The following is an 11,240-nucleotide window of genomic DNA, read 5'->3' as shown; positions in this document are numbered from 1 at the left end:
ATTTTCAGTTCCACCTTCTTTCTCCTTTCCTTCCAAGTCTCTATAGACATGAATGTTATACCTTTGATATAGTCCCACAGGTCCCTGAGGATCTGTTATTCTTTTTTTTTTCCTTCTTGAATTTAGTGTCTGTTTTTTAGGTTGAAAAATTCTTTTTGTTCTATCCTCCAGTTCACTAGTTCTTTCCTCCGTACCCTTCTTTCTGCCGTTCAGCTCATCTGTTGAACTTTTTATTTTAGTTATTGTATTTTTCAGTTCTAAAATTTCCATTTGGTTCTTCTTCTATCTTTTTCTTTGATGAGCCTTTCTATTTTTTCATTTTTTTCAAGCATATTCATAATTGCTCACTGAAACAATTTTATCATGGTTACTTTAAAATCTCCATCAAATAATTTTAACACATCTGTCATCTAAGTGTTCCCATCTATTGTTGTCTTCTTTCATGCAGTGTGAGTATCCCTGGTTCTTGTTAGTATGCTCATAAGACAAGTGTTTTTGTTTTTTTTTTTAAATTAAAATCTAGATATTTGGGGTCTTATGTTATGAAACTTTGGATCTTATTTCAACCTTCTGTTTTAGCTGGTTTTCTGTGACACAGCTCCTGCAGGGGACAGGATTTGGGGTACTTCCTTATTACTGCCATATGAGGGGTAGAAATCTAGATTCCCCACTTGGCCTTTATTGACACTTAAAGTTGGGGAGGGGTGTTTTTCACCACTGACAACACCCCAGTGGGGAAAACAGGGATGCCTTGTTGCTGCAGGATAGGGGTGGAGGTCCAGGCTTCACATGTGGTCTCCACTGAGACCAGGCTGGAAGAGTGTACTGGATAGCTACTGCCCAGCAATGATGAAAGCCTCTGCCCCCTATTCAGGGAGTTAAGATGTCTTGTCATAGCCTGGTGAGTATGGAAATCTAGGTTCCTTACTTGGCCTTTGCTGGTAGAAGAGAGGGTAGTGTTTTTCTATGGTGTTTGGTTAGAGAAGAGTGATTATTGTCTAAATGTTTTCTGTCTTGCTAGGCTACCCTTTTCCTGTTCCTTTCACTAGAGAGAGCAGGTTTTTGTTGAGTCTTTTTTTTGTCTGGACTCATTGGCATTGTTTGGCTTGCTGGCTTCTTCCACCCCAAGTTGGTAATATATGATGCAAAAGGAAAACCTAGGGAACTCCTCACAATGTTGTTTCTCTGGTCCCAAGTTAACTGGTCTAACTTTACCTTTCAGCTTTGCCTTCTTTCTTTCCTTTTAACTAAATGTTTAAAATATATTTCTAAGCATTATGAACCCACTCAGTCACAGTTTCTGCTAATCTCCATAGCAGAGCAATCCACAAAGACACAGAGAGCAATGATTTTTTCTCCATAATCAGGGTGAAAAATATATAACTTGTTTCTGAACCAAAATCACAATTGCAGCAGTTTAAAATGTTTCACTGCTACTATGGCCCTAGGAGAAATTTTGTAGGGTTTTTTTTTTCCCTTAAAAATTAAAAAAAAGTTTCCTAAGACACTAAGTCATCAATCTGGAATGCAGATTCTGAGCACAAAGCAGGTCAGTTCACACTAAAAATAAAGAAAAAATTCTCATCACTTGTCTCAGTAGGGCCTGAAAGGGGATTAGTAGTATGGTGAACCCCTGCTTTGATATGGGCAGTCGAGAGCAAGAGTAGCCATAGCTGGTGCTTCTCTCTGGATAAACTCTAATGGAAGAAGTTTCACCCTCATGAGAGTGGAATTTGGTGTCATCCAGTTTAAGCAGGACATATTCCACGTCTTATTTTCTCAGATATTCAACCATACCCATTCCATCCTTCTGCACATCTGCATAACAGACATCCCCAGCCTCTTGCATGTGATCCTTCAGGTCCTGCCAGCTGCTGATGGAAGAAGTCCTGAAAGAAGAACTCAGAAATCAGATCTTCTTGTGGGAGGCCCATTCCTCCCACCACAGGGCCATCCACCCCAACCACCATAAGACCTGGGTTACTCTACACGAAGCCTACACTGACCTTAATCAAACCATTCCTTCCAAAAATTGCATCCTCAGCATCTCGGGGTCCTCAAAGTGCACAAAGGGCATGAGGCCATGTTGGTTCTTGAGCTTGATCTCCTGGATGTGGCCATACTTGTAGAACAAGTCCTCTGGCCACAGACCACATCACTGCTGCTGCCTCAGCCCGCGTTCCCGTGCAACATCCCCCGCACACTCAGAGGCACTCAGACACACTGCACTGTGGGAACATGGACCAGAAGTGTAGCCTTCCCATCTTCTTATACTTACTTTACATATAATATCCAGGGTTTTTTGTTGTTGTTCTTGTACTTAGCAGGAGGAAACAGGGAAAGCATGCCTACTCCATCTTCCCTGAATCAGAAATCCTCTCAGTACCTAACTTTTTAATTCCTTAAAGTCTTCAACTCTAATGCCTTTGCTTTCACTCCATTTCAGCCACCCTCTGCTAAGGCCTATCCAGAACTGCTGCATCCAAAATTTAAAAATTCAAACATCACTCAATTATTGACCTCATCTTTTTGTGTCTAGCTCTCTACTGTTTTATACCCAATGCACCTGTTTTGATGCCTCATTAAAATGTATCATATATTGATTTTTCTACTTTCTTTTCATCTATGACCATATTCCCATATTCACCTCCATCCTTCTTTGAGTAGACCTAATGTCTCTCACTTCAGCCATACTCTGCCAAAATCTTTAATTTCCTTCTCAGTGAACTTCATTCATATCCACCAGCAAAATCTAAATTTTGTGACAGTGCTCTCTTCTTTCTCCAAATTTAGGTAGCCAAGTGTGAAGGATAAAATTACATAATGGAAAGAGTTGGTTGCACCCAAATCCCATGGTGGACAACTTCATCTTAACCTAACAACATACTGCTGGACATTTCCATTCTGATTATTGCCTCTCTCTCTCTCTCCCTCCCACTCCCTCCCACTCCCTCCCATTCCTCACAGCAGCACAGCAGCAATGCCAAACCACCTCTTCCAAGCCCCTACCCTAATATGTCCCCTCCTCTCTTGCTCTCACCTGCTACTTCATGGAGAACAGAGAAGCCATCAGGTGGGCTTATCTCTACACCTGCATATATCTGCACCCCTTCTTCTTTACTTCCCTCCTGTGATAATGGATGGAGTCCCTCCTTCTGAAGCCAGAGCCTGCATCTGAGCTGTGTAGCTCATCATGGGCTGCATACTCAGTAACTTTACTGATCAACTCTTGCCTCTGTATTAGTCAGCCAAAGAGGTGCAGATGAAAAGTACCAGAAATCTGTTGGTTTTTATAAAGGGTATTTATTTGGGGTAAAAGCTTACAGTTACAAGGCCCTAAAGAGTTGCAACTCAAGGTTCCTTTCTCATCAAAGTTACTTGTCACGTGTTGAAGCAAGATGGTTGCCAATCTCTGCGAGATTTCAGCCTTCCTCTCTGCTATGGGCTGGCATAGGGGTCTTCCCTCTTCCTGGGGCTTTAGCTGCTTGATCCTTCTCCTTTGTGTCACATGGCAGAACCAAAACGGCCAAGTTCTCTTCTCTTCTGTCTCTTCTTTTGTGTTGATGGGGCTCTCTTCCTCTGTGTGTCTTCTGTGTGTGTCTGTTCCTATCAGCCCACCAAGGTGGTGGGGACTCAACCTGAGTCATGCCCTCCTAATGTGGCTGAATCAAAGCCCTAATCTTGATTTAATCAAGTAAAGGTAAAACTTTTGGATTTAATACAATCCAAAGACATCGTGGCCAGAGGAACAGCCTTTACAGACATAATCAGTCTCTTTTTTGGAATTCATGCATAATATCAAACTGCTACAGCTGCTTTACTGGTTCTTTCTCAACACTATCCCTTCTACAAAGTATGACTCCCAACATTAAAACAAAAATGCTTTCTCGCTCTCCTTCTTATCACCTCTCCGTCTCTCTTCCCCACTTCACAGCCAAGATTCTTGAACTGAATGTGCTTTCTATACTTGCTGTCTATTCTTCCTGACTTCCATTCATTCCTCAACCAACTGCAGTCAGTCTAGCTTCTGCCCTTCCACCTCCTTCAAACTGTTCTTCCCAAGGTCCCCAAATACTTTTATCACTGAAGCCGGGGAATAACTTTCAACCTTACCTCACTTGACATCTTTATAGTATTTGACACAATTGAGCACTACCTCCCTTTTAAAAACAATCCCTTCTCGTGGCCTCCATGACCCTACACTTTTCTGCTTTTCCTCACCTTTCTAGCTACTCTCTTTGGTCTCCATTGAGTTTTCCTTTTTCTCTACCAGTGTTCCCTTAATTAAAGCCTATTTCTCTTCTTCCCTTAACACACCGAACCTGCACATTCACCCAACTTTAACCCCTCACTCCCTCTTTTCCCTACATTTAATAAATCCCTACATCCTACCATTCTATTTTCATTCCTCTGAAATTCATCCGCCCTTTCCGTTTTTTTCTTACCTGGGTTATTTCAATACTTTTCTAAGTGGACTCTCTGCTTCTGTTTTCCAGTCAAAGCAATTCTCCATGTAGCAGCTCCACTTACAGATCTGATGCAGAAGTGAGTCCTCCTTGTTCCCTTGTAAAAAATACTTCAGTTGCTTTCTGATTCACTTTTTGTAAAGTCCGCCCTCTTTAGTAGAGCACTGAAATCTCTTCATGTTCAGTGAGGTGGTTTGGAGCTGTATGTACCCCAGAGAAACATGTGCTGAAACTCAGTCCATTCCTGCGGGTGTGAACCCACTGTAAGTAGGACCTTTTAATAAAGTTACTTCAGTTAAGGTGTGGCCCAGCGCAGTGGGAATGGGTCTTCATCCTGTTAGTGGCATCCATTACAATCAGAATAAAATTCAGACGCAGAAAGAAAAACCCAGAAGGAGCAACCAGAAGCCAAACCACAACAGAACCTAGAAGAGAAGGGAGAGGCCAGGAGGCACCACCATGTGTCTTGCCATGTGACAATCTAAGGACCAAGGATCCCCGGCAGCCAGCCCCAGAACCCCAGTCTTTAGGGAGAAAGCATCACCTTGATGACACCTTGACTTGGGTTTTCTCTTAGCCTTAAAACTGTGAGCTAGGGGAGTGGATGTGGTTCAAGTGATTGAGCTCCTGCCTACCACCTGGGAGGTCCCTTGTTCGGTTCCCGGTGGCTCCTAAAGAAGACAGTGAGCTGGCGCAATGGGCAGGCATGGCGAGCTGACAGAACAAATGACATCAGAGGAAAAATATAATGAGACACAACAAAGCAGGGAGCAGAGGTTCTGGTGCCTCCTAAAGAGGACGAGCTGATGTGACGGGTGGGCATCTTGACACAACAAGATGACGCGATAAGAGACACACCCCAAAAAAGAAATAAAAAACACAATGAGAGACACAACAAAGCAGGCGACAAAGGTGGCTCAAGCGATTAAGCACCTCCCTCCCATAGAGGAGGCCCCAGGTTCAGTTCCAGGTGCCTCTGAAAGAAACAAGAAAGTTGAACGACTCAGCAAGTACAAACAATGAGGGGGGTGGGGAGAAATAAAGAAATCTTTAAAAAAACACAAACTATGAGCGAATAAATTCCCATTGTTTAAGCTGATCCATTGCATGGTATCTGTTGAGCAGCCGAAGAAACTCAAACATTTGGGCTTCTGCTTTCTTCTCCAGTCCAATCTCTCTTTAATCCTCTTACACTCACTGATGCTTCCAAAGTACAGCACTTAGGTTTTGCTGACTACAGTTTCCTCATTCTTCAGGACTCAGTTTAGATTTACTTCCTGGAACAAGCCTCCTGACCCTTGAGGTTGGATTAGGTGCCTTTTTAAAATATCTCGAACTCTGTGTTTCTTTCTACCATAGCACTGAGCATGCTGGGTGGCAGCTGCTTGTCACTTGTCTGGCTCCCCAACTTGGCTCTCTGCTCCTTGAGGGCAGTAGCTGGTTCTAACTCCTCACTCTGCTCTGATTATATGGTGAAGTTCTGAACACAAGTGGATACCACTTGTTTGCTTATGGGGTGAAGGCAGTTTTGTACAACTTCTCATTTTATTGATGAGAAAACTAACAAAGAGAGCTTAAGCTACACTCAAGCAACAAAGCCAAACTAGCAAAAAGCCCAGACATTGGAGCATTTCACCGTTTGTTAGTCAGGAAGTCAGAGTTTCCAGGTCTAGCATGACAACTCCTAAAAATAATCAAATTATTTAACTTCTATCGGCCTTCATCTGTAAAATGAGGGGCTTGGACTAAATCACCCCCTAAGTTTCCTTCTTGGGTTTTATGATTCTATATGAGAAGAGCACACAGGTCTAGTTGGAATTTATCAGAAATCACAAATTTGCGATATTTCTTACTCTAATGGAAAAGGATTTGGTTTATAAAGAGCCTAGCCAATCTGTGATTCTCAATGCCCATTCCTTTATTTAATTCATCCCTTACTGTGCACCTACTGTGCACCAAGCATATAATGCCTTTCATTTTAGACATCTCATAAGCGCTAACAAAAAAGTAAAGAGGACAAAATTCTCCTTAAGGACAATTAAACATATAATTTCCTAAAATTCTGACAGAGATCCAGTGACTTCATAAGGGAAAAGTATAGAGAGGGCACTAAGAACTCTTCTATTCAATTGCATCTAGAAGTAGTTATGTAACGATTACATTGAACAAGCATGACTCACAGGATGGAATCAATCATAAAGCCATGCTGGAAATTTATTCCACAGGGTGAACTCTTTCTCTGCTCCTGGATGAAATTCACAGCAAGTTCAATTCCTCTGACCACTTACAGGTATTAAGGAGTCCCTTTGTTCAGTGATGAAAATGCCTAGATCCGTGTAACCGTGAAAAATTCTTTCTGTTTTGAAGTGAGGCTTCTCCCTTCCACAGCTCAGCCTGCCGCCGAGGCTACGGTTGGTTATGGGGGGCAGCTCTAGTCCTTCTCTTTTCTCCATCCCTGTCCCCTCCAGTTTTCTAAAGAGGTTTCACACTTCCCTGCGGTTGGAGGGTTGGGAAGAAGTTGAGACCGGGGAGCCGGGAAGTTCCTACTCACGTGGCACTCTTGTGAAGATCTAGCATCAGAGTTCTGTGACGCTGACCGACCTTCAAAGTGGACTCGCCTGTTGAGTTCTAGGAGTACTTTGAAGTCACTCCAGCATAGGCGCCTCTCGCCTGGATTTCCCTCGAGAGGGATGGATGAATCTTTGTGATGGCTGATCATCGTACTTTCTCCTCAGCCCCCAGGCATCGGGCACCATCTCTACCTTCTCTCGGCTGAGCTCTGTTCACCAATCCAGGTGGCCCTCGTTAATAGGATCTAAGATTACCTCGTGCCTGCTTCCTCTTCTGTGTGCTCACATCTGATCCATGGGATCTTCTTCTACTTTCTTAGCCCCAATAGACTCAAAAGGATGAGGAGAACTGCCCTAGGACATTGGCTACTGCGTCTAAAAGAACCCTCACTTTTCACCTCTAGTTCCCGTGTGTATATGCTTTTTGATTTACATAAAAGGTTTAAAAGCCTTGAAATCCATTTTTGACAATAAATTTTACCAAGTGAGGGTCTCATGCCTCGGTTTAAAATGTGGAATCGATGTCTTAAGTGCTTTAAATGAAACTTCCATTCATTTACATTCGTATCTGCATTGTGAGGCTAGGATGGCCAATTGCTAATCACACCTTCGGCTTCTCTGGGCCATATTGCTGTGACAAGTAAATTTCTCCTGCCCTAGATTCTTCATCTAAAGGAAAGCTAGTAGCACATCTCTGCCTAATGTGAAGTCCTTACTTATTTGCATAACCTGGGAATTGGGCACTGTACTGTTTTCTGTAGAAAGGTTCGCTATCATTGCAAATATGATATTGTAGGGTTTTTACCCCAAATACTGTCTTAAAAGATAAAAGGATTACATTAATTTTGGAAAGGCCTTGCAAACGGGTACTTCGGCATTTCACTGGAGTGCACTGCATAGCAATAATCGTGTTCGTGGAGGAATATGACAAAGGAAGCACATAAACAGCTTAATAAGCATGGATGTGTAGGGTATGAGAAAATCAAAGCGAGCTAATAATAGCTAGAGATGAGCAAGCGGATGCTTTTCCACAGCTGAATCCTCAGAGGGATGATGTAGTATTTGTTGATTTTGCCATGTGACTTGTGGAAACAAAAGCGATACAAAGAAGACAAATGGCACCCTAATTTTGAGTGGTTTGGCTGTAATGATACATACTCTACATGCTAAAGTTATAATAGCACAAGCAGTGATGTATTGCTCCATATAATTATCAAATTTCTAAGCTTCTGCAACATTGTGTAAGCTTCTACGACATTTTAGAAATTTTTCCTGGCAGCATTTTTTTCCAGTAGTGGGTTTTCCCTCTTCCCAAATTTTGAATGGCTCCTTGGAGGCTTCTTCAAATAATGGCATAAAACTGAATGCAATCAAAGGCGGACCTTCATGGTTTCCCTCGAAAGTGAGCTTTTTACAAAACCTTCAAATACAGTTTCTTCAAAATTTATCAACTAAATTCTGTCTTAAGGAAACCGGAAGCTTTAGGTGCCATGAAAGTGAACAATGAATGGTTAACAATGATATCTACTATTTCTCCTATACATTTACATTTTCTAGTCTTGAGTAACTTCTTCCTATAACCTTTGGTTTCACACAGTCCAAGAGTACCTTTTGGAATGTTTTATATATATTTAATTCAGTGAGTTCATCACACAATTTTAGAAAGTGACTTCAAAATAAATAGCATGTTATTTAATCTACCTATCATTTTGGACCTATTTCTTGATTGCCATCCTTTACCTCTATTCTATATGTCACTTCTTTTGTAGCAAACACCTCCATATGCATAATTTTGTGTGTGCAAATTGAATCAATAGATACTTAACCATTCTTTCTGAGCAAACAATTTATGCCAAATTTAAATCTTCCTTTGAGTAATTGTTTGCATGTCTTACTGTGTTACCGTGCCTTTATTGCAATTTGTGTTGTATTTTCTTTTGTCAGACACTGGATTCTTGTGAAAGTGTTATGTATGTAAATAGTGGAAACAACACCCACACCATCACTTAGCTACTGTGGGTGCTGCCACACTCTTCCTTTCTTTTTTATCACCACAAGAATGGCTCTCTGGAGTAGAAACGACGCGGCAGTCTAAAGATACAGCTAGTGCTCTATTGTTAATTAATGGAGAATAATGTTCATTTAAGAATTGGCCTTCATAACTGACAGCTAACCTGCTTGTTTCGAATTTACATCATTTTGTGCAGGCTTAAAGCATGGTAACAGACGTGATCCACTTCATATCATGTACCTCCATAAATTGAGCATGACATCGAAGTGAAACGGGTATGGTAACCAGAGAAATTCTTGAGCTTCTCTATGGATTGGCCTGCTTTTAAAAAATAAGTCAGACAATAGAGATTTCTCTCCACCTTGGAAAAGGGCCCAAAGTACAAGTGATGTAAAACCACTGAGCCTGGGTGAACTCAAGATTCTGCTGCAAAGGCCTTTTACCTAAAGAGCTCCAAGAGGAGGCTTTGAGGCCCACAAGGGGAGCAGGTCCGGGGACACTTATAGTCATTGATGTGAAGAGGGAAAGGAACTGTGACTTGCTTCTCTTGGTCTCCAGTGGGCTCCCTCTCTTTTATAGGAGAAAAGGCAGGCCACCGGGAAGGGGGAAGAAGCCAAGACTTAGTGGGGACAGAGGGATTGGAGCCAGCCTGTCTTCAGAAGCTGGCCCGTCCCCAGGAGGCAGCCAGGGAGGCCAGTGGGAAATGGTCAAAGGGCATGACTAGCTCAGAACAGTCCAGCCTCTTAGGACACCTGCGTGAGCCCCAGCTGCCAGCAGACCCCAGTTCTGGGAGAAGCCCAGGTGGCCATAGACAGAATCCGGCGTGGCCCCGGGAGGTCAACCAGTCACGCCAGGCCCCAGCCAGAAGCCCAGAAGGGAGAAAGAAATCACATCCTGCTTCCCAAGGGAAGGGGAGAGAGAGGAGTTTGGTGGGGAACGAGCCAAGGAAACTGGGGTCCAGGGCAACGATCCAACCCCAGCAGAGAAGTGAAATGCTTGGCAGAGAAACTGAGGCAGATTGGGAGTCATGGGGCTTTGGCCAAAGTGGAAAGGGAACACTGAGCCTCGGCGTCTACATGGAAGAACCAGACTCCCAGGTCTCTAGGCAACGGATCCAGTTTCCTCTATTAATAGGTCTAAGGCTGATAACACGGATGAGGCCTGGCTCAGGCGTCTCAAACTTTAATGTGCATAGAAATTGTTCTGGAATGAATCACGTCCCCGGTAAGACGTGCTCGAGCCTGAGGCCCCGGTCTGTGGCTGTGAACCCATTTCTAAAGTCTTTGAAGGGTTTTGTTAAAGTGCGCCCAAACGGACTGAGGGTGGGCACAGTTGACAAGCAGAGGAAGTCTGCGGCCGTGCGACGGAGGCAGAGGTTGGTGGCAAGCCCCCTCCCACCCCGCAAAATGCTACAGATCCAGAGAAAGCACGATCCCTGCCCGCCTCAATTTTGGACTCCCAGCCTCCAAGTCGGTGAGCCCACACACTGCTCTTGTTTAAGCCAACTAGCCAACGGCAATTTGTCCTCTTAAGGAGCAAGAACTCAGAGAACGGAAACCTGCTGCTCACCCCTTGCCCCGTTGCTCACACCCGTTTCAACGGTCCAAGCAACATTTCCCTTCTCCGCAGTCCCCTCCGTGATCGTGGCTGACCGTCTCCTTTCCCTGCCCTTCCCTTTTTCCCATCCTCCCACCCCTCTACCCCACTGCATTTCTGTGCCAAGACCATAACCAGAAAAGGGGCGCATGTTCAGAGAATAGAAGGGGCAAGAGAGCAAAAGCCCAAACATTTCCCCATTGCCAGTACACCATGAAATGCTTTTGTTTGATAGATTCAGTGAGTCTAGATTAATGCCTCTCTCAGGGATGGTCTCATAAAGGACAGAAAGAATAGGTGACGTCTAACCTTTCCTTTCTGACATGTACTTGAGCTAAGAAATGTCTACTGGGAAGGGGACATATTATGGGATCTCTGTATTTTCTGTATGGTTTTTCTGTAAACCTAAAACTTCTTGGGAAGCGGATTTGGCTCAACAGAGCATCCGCCTACCACATGGGAGGTCCAGGGTTCAAACCCAGGGCCTCCTGACCCATGTGGTGAGCTGGCCCACGCGCAGTGCTGGTGTGCGCAAGGAGTACTGCGCCATGCAGGAGTGTCCCCCGCATAGGCGAGCCCTGTGTGCAAGGAGTGCAC

At 43.7% G+C, this 11,240-nt stretch overlaps 1 pseudogene; it reads right to left on the bottom strand.

Annotated features, from left to right (window-relative positions):
* Window positions 1-1,593: 1,593 nt before the first annotated feature.
* LOC101425579 (serine/arginine-rich splicing factor 9 pseudogene) lies at window positions 1,594-7,185 on the bottom strand (annotated as a pseudogene).
* Between the last annotated feature and the right edge of the window lie 4,055 nt (window positions 7,186-11,240).

Source organism: Dasypus novemcinctus, chromosome 22 (assembly GCF_030445035.2).
Source record: "Dasypus novemcinctus isolate mDasNov1 chromosome 22, mDasNov1.1.hap2, whole genome shotgun sequence".
NCBI classification, from domain to species: domain Eukaryota; kingdom Metazoa; phylum Chordata; class Mammalia; order Cingulata; family Dasypodidae; genus Dasypus; species Dasypus novemcinctus.
The sequence above is the reverse complement of the archived record's forward strand: the minus strand, read 5'-3'. Positions and strand labels throughout refer to the sequence as shown.